This window comes from Ursus maritimus, unplaced genomic scaffold (genome assembly GCF_017311325.1).
Source record: "Ursus maritimus isolate PB19 unplaced genomic scaffold, ASM1731132v1 scaffold_14, whole genome shotgun sequence".
Taxonomy (NCBI): domain Eukaryota; kingdom Metazoa; phylum Chordata; class Mammalia; order Carnivora; family Ursidae; genus Ursus; species Ursus maritimus.
The window spans coordinates 55,410,236-55,415,225 of record NW_024423786.1 but is presented as its reverse complement, the minus strand read 5'-3'; the positions used below and the strand labels follow the sequence as shown (position 1 = coordinate 55,415,225).

Genomic DNA, 4,990 nt, shown 5'->3' with positions numbered 1-4,990 from the left:
AGAGCCACCGCCAAAGCGAGCCGGCAAGGGTGGCTCAGTCGGTTGAGCGCCCCACTGTTAATCTCAGCTCGGGTCTTGATCTCAGGGTCATGAGTTTGGGCCCTGCGTTGGCCTTCACTCTGGGTGTGGAGCCGATTTAAAAAAAAAGTGAAGGACGGGAAAATTAGATACACGAGACTTCATGGAAATTAAAAACTTTTGTGCATCAAGGGACGCCACCAAGAGAATGAAAAGACGGCTCACAGAATGAGAGGACATTGTTGCAAACCCTCGTATGAGTCCATTGTCCAGAATATATAAACACCACCACAAAATAAACCGCCCAAGGCATCAGTGGGCAAAGGACCTGAACAGACATTTCTGCAAAGACGACATACAGATGGCCAAGAAGTCCCTGGAACATCTCCGCATCACTGGCCATCCGGGAATGCGTGGAGACCTCAGTGAGATGCCACTCCCGCCCCCAGGGCGGTTATTATAAAAAACTGGAAAACACCAGTGTCGCTGAGGATGTGAAGAAGTTGGAGCCTTGGTGCATGGCGGGGAGGGGATGGGGTGCTGGGGAAGACAGGCTCGCGGTTCCTTAAAAAGGTAAGCATGGAGTCACGCTTCGACCCAGAGAGTCCCCTCCTGGATGTGGACCCAAGAGAATGGAAAGCAGGGACTCCGCAGATACTAATATACCCATGTCGTTAGCAGAATTATTTATAATAGCCTGAAGTAGAAACAAATACCCACGAACAGATGACCGGATAAACAAAAATTTACCATTTCAACCATTTTTTTTTTTAAAGTAATCTCTATACTCAATAGGGGGCGCAAACTCCCAACCCCGAGATCAAGAGTTCTACCCAGTCAGGCGCCCCTCAACCCTGTCTCTAAGCGCACAGCTCCACGGCGTGAAGCACACTCACCCCGTCCTGCAGCCGCCCCCACCCTCCGTCTCCAGAACGTTCCGTCTCCCCACATGGAGACTCTGTCCCCAGGAAGCACGGACTCCCCACCCCCAGCCCCAGCCCTGGCTCCCACCAGCTTCTCTCTGTCTGTGTGGACGGGACTCCTCTGGGGACCTCCTGGGAGTGGGGTCCTGCGGGATGTGTCCTTCTGGGTCTGGCTGCTCTCCCTGAGCCCAGTGTCCTTACGGTCCATTCACTTTGATTATTAGTACATTCACTGAGTTGTGCAACCATCACTACTAATTCCAGAACATTCCATCACCGGCAAGGAATCCCTTTCCCCAGCATAGTCCCTCCGTATTCCCTCCCCCAGCCCCCGGCCCCCAAGAGCTCCCTTGGAGGGGGCTGTTCTGGACGTGTCACACACGTGGACTCACACGCCGTGGGGCCTTCTGTGTCTGGTTCCCTCCCTGAGTGTCGTGGGCTCAGGGTCCGTCCCTGGGGCAGCGCGTGTGGGCGCCGCGCTCCTGTTCGCAGCCCAGTGATGCTCTCGTGTGCGGTGGACACGCTGTGCGTATCCCCTTATCCGTCGATGGACGCTTGGGTGTTTCCACTTGGCGGCTGTTGTGAATCCTGCAGCTGTGAACACTCGTGGGCAGGGCTTTGTGTGGACACGTGTTCTCGTTTCTCTTGGGTGGATGCCCAGGAGTGGAATCGCTGGGTCAGACGGACACCCCAACTTTAAATTTTGAGGAACTGCCAGACCACCTTCCAGAGCGGCCGCCCCCTCGCCCTCCCCCAGCACCATGGGGCTCTGAGCCGTCCCCGTCCTCACCAGGCAGTGTTAGCCCCGGTGTCGCCTGGTCCGGTGTCGCCCACTCTGGCCGGCAGCAGAGCGGCACCTGGCTTCCCGGCCCTTGCACGCCCTGCCTGCCGCTGTGCAGGCCGGGACGGACAGACAGACAGCAGTCATGACGATAGGGTGGCGTAGGTCTCCTACGTGCTGGGAGCCGCTCTCGTCCTCTCCTTACGTGTGTTAATTCGCTTACTAATAGCCCACTTCGCACATGCGGGCAGTAGAGGCTCAGGGAGAGGGTGGCCGGGCTGGTGGCCACCCCACCTGGTTGGGGGCAGGAGGCCGTGAGGGGGCCAAGCCTCTAGGCCTGCTGCCACCAGCCACGGCTGCACCTGAGGATGACCGGGCTTTGTTTGTGTGCTTCTCCCTGTCCCTGGAGCTTCTGGCTATACCCCGGGAGCCAGGCGTTGGCAGGGCCGGGAGCCGCTGTTGGGGTGCTTAAGGGCCTTTAAAAGGTGTTCCCAGCATTTCCCAGGGGCTGTGGGGTAATTAGGCACAGCGATTAGGAGGCTGCTGCCGGGGAGCTGGTCTCTGGGGACATATGGGGACATTTGGGGACTGCGGGGAACAGGAGGTGTGGCTGCCCACCTGCCTACCCTCCAGAGGCCCTCGCTGCCTCCCCGAAGACATCCGAGGGCCAAGTGCCAGCTACAGCTTTGTGACTGGTGGGCTGTGTGGCTCTGGATAAGGGTCTGTCCCTCTCTGGGCGTCTTTCTCATCTGTCTAGTGGATGAGAAGACAGTGCATCTCCCACAGGGCCCAGTGCCCCAGTCTTGGCTCCCCAGTGCCCAGATGCCCCCTGCCGGCCCCCTAACCCCATAAACACCCTTCCTCGTAAGTGGCCACGGTCGACCAAGCTCACTCACGTCGCCAGTGTGGTTCCAAGCGCTCGAGGTGGGCACAGTTTTCTCACCCATTTTATAGCTGAGGAAACCGAGACCCAGAGGCCCAGAGAATTTGAGCCACGGGCCCCGGAGCGCACGCCTGGTGAATGGAAGAGCCAGGATTTGAACCTCGGCCACCATGCTAGTCCCACCAGCCAGCGATTGCTACAGAACGTGGTCAGTGTCCTCCGTGATTTGCACGCGCAGTGTGTCATGAACTGTGTCCCCCACCATAGGCTCGTGCGGAAACCCTGCCCCCCAGTGGGACGGTATTTGGAGGTCGGGCCTTTGAGAGGTGCTGAGGGTCAGGTGAGAGCACTAGGCTGGGGCCCCCCGGTGGGATTAGTGCCCTGGGAAGGGGATGAGGGATCCCCGATGTGTGCACACAGTGAGAAGGCGACCGATGTGCCCCAAAGACAGCCCTCACCAGACACGGCCCTCGGTCCTCCCAGCACCTGATCTCCAGAGCCAAGAGGAAACAAATGTCAGTTGTGTAAACCGCCCAGCCGGGTTATGCTGCCCAGCAAACTAAGACAACAAGTTATCTAATTTAACCCCCGGAATAGCCCCAGGAAGACATGGTTACAGTTGAGGACACCCAGAGGCTCAGAAAGGGCAAGACACCTCCGTAAGGTCACACAGCTAGGAATTGACAGAGGTGAGGCTCCAACTCCAGTCGGCCTCATTCTCAGTCCCATCTGTATACCCCCTGCCCTTGGAGCTTCCCCAGGACCCTGCAGACCACTCTAGGGAGGCACTTAAGCGCCATAATAGACTGTTGTGGGAAATCCTCTCTCTGGAATTGTTTTTTCTTTCTTTTCTTTTTTTAAAAAATATTTTATTTTTAAGTCATCTCTGCACCTAACATGGGGCTCAAACTCACAACCCCAAGATCAAGAGTCTCACGCTCTTCTGACCAAGCCGGCCAGGCACCCCTCTCTCTGGCCTTCTACTTGCTGAGTGAGAGGGCCTCAGTCTCCTCCTCGGCAAAATGGGAGTCATACAAGTTCCAGAAAGTTGTGGCATGGAACGAAATAAGGCCTGAGGGTCCCTTAGCTGGGGGTTAGCACAAAGGTACGAGCACTTGGGCCGCTGTCCTCCCTGACCCTCAGTTTCTTCTTCTGTAAAATGGGCATATTGTCAGGGCTTATTTGAGTCAAGACTTGAGGCGATGGGAGTTCAGTGCTCAGAGCAGGGTCTGGTGCCGGCACGTGTTAAATATACAAGAATTCAAAACGTGAGCCTAAATACACACGTGTCTGCCAACCTGGAGACACCACAGCCACAGCCACAGCCACAGCCACACGGCCCCTGCTGCCCAGGGAAGAATGTCTGCTTTCTGTACAAACTGGGCTGTCCGCTTGGGTCACCGCGGGGCACCTGTGGCTCTTAGCCCTTAAATGTCCATGAACTGCAATGACAAGAAATTACAAACTCAGTTCCTCAGGTGCCCTGGCCACATCTCAAGGGCTGGGTGGCCACGAGAGGCTAGCATGTGGGACAGCCTGGAGCTAAATATTGCCATCCTGGAAGAAGGAGACGGTGGGCAGCGCCGCGCGGAGACCCTCCCCAAGGCCTGGCAGTGCGGGCGCGTGTGCCATGACCGTCCACACGGGGGCAGCGTGGCACAGGGACCGGAGCCTCAGGGGCTGGCACAGGCGTGCTACAGGCCATGGGCTCGCCGCACAGCCTGGTCCAGGGTCCTTCCCTCTGCACTTGGACATCGGGGCTGGACATCCTCCAGGGTGGGCACTGGGGAGGGCCGAGCAGCATCCCCCCCACCCACTCGATGCCAGGAGAACCCCAGCCGTGATGACCACAGATGTTCCCAGACACGGTGGCCCAATGTCCCCTGCGGGCAGCCTCAGAAGGTCGGAAGGTCACCAACATTGCTGAGTGCCTCTTGGCAAAATCGCACCCAGCGGAGAATCACCGTTCTGGTGAATCAACGCACCACACGCACAAGGATTCGGTTATGAAAAAGCAGCAGCAGGGGGACCTTCGAGCTTTTCTCGGCCGCGACCGCTCCACCCAGTTGAAAGCCTGCGCACACAGACATATGCATTCGTGCCCTGACTCAGGGCGCCCATTTCAGCGCACACGTCACCCCCGTAAGAGTTACACGAGACGCCCCTTGCCCTCGCAAAGCACGATGCGCTAGTCTCGTTTCTATTCTATGTCATTTCAAAGGGAAATGTGGGTCTTATTACGTTGATCCCTTGGTCAACAGATGGACAAAAACGGTGGTTCGGCGTACAGGTTGGGACCCAAATGGGGAGCCGACTGCAGGAGAGGCCAGTGTGATGGGGTCACCGCCTGGAGAAGGCTCAGCGGCCGTAGCCACCGCATGACAC

The 4,990-nt window shown here is 57.5% G+C and overlaps 1 long non-coding RNA gene across 1 annotated transcript in view; it reads right to left on the bottom strand.

Moving 5' to 3' along the window:
• LOC103681669 overlaps positions 1–1,489 on the bottom strand; it is a 2,270-nt gene extending 781 nt beyond the window's left edge. Inside the window, exon 1 of the long non-coding RNA XR_573316.1 lies at positions 1,334–1,489. This is a non-coding gene — a long non-coding RNA (uncharacterized LOC103681669). The remainder of the gene's footprint in view (positions 1–1,333) is intronic.
• Between the last annotated feature and the right edge of the window lie 3,501 nt (positions 1,490–4,990).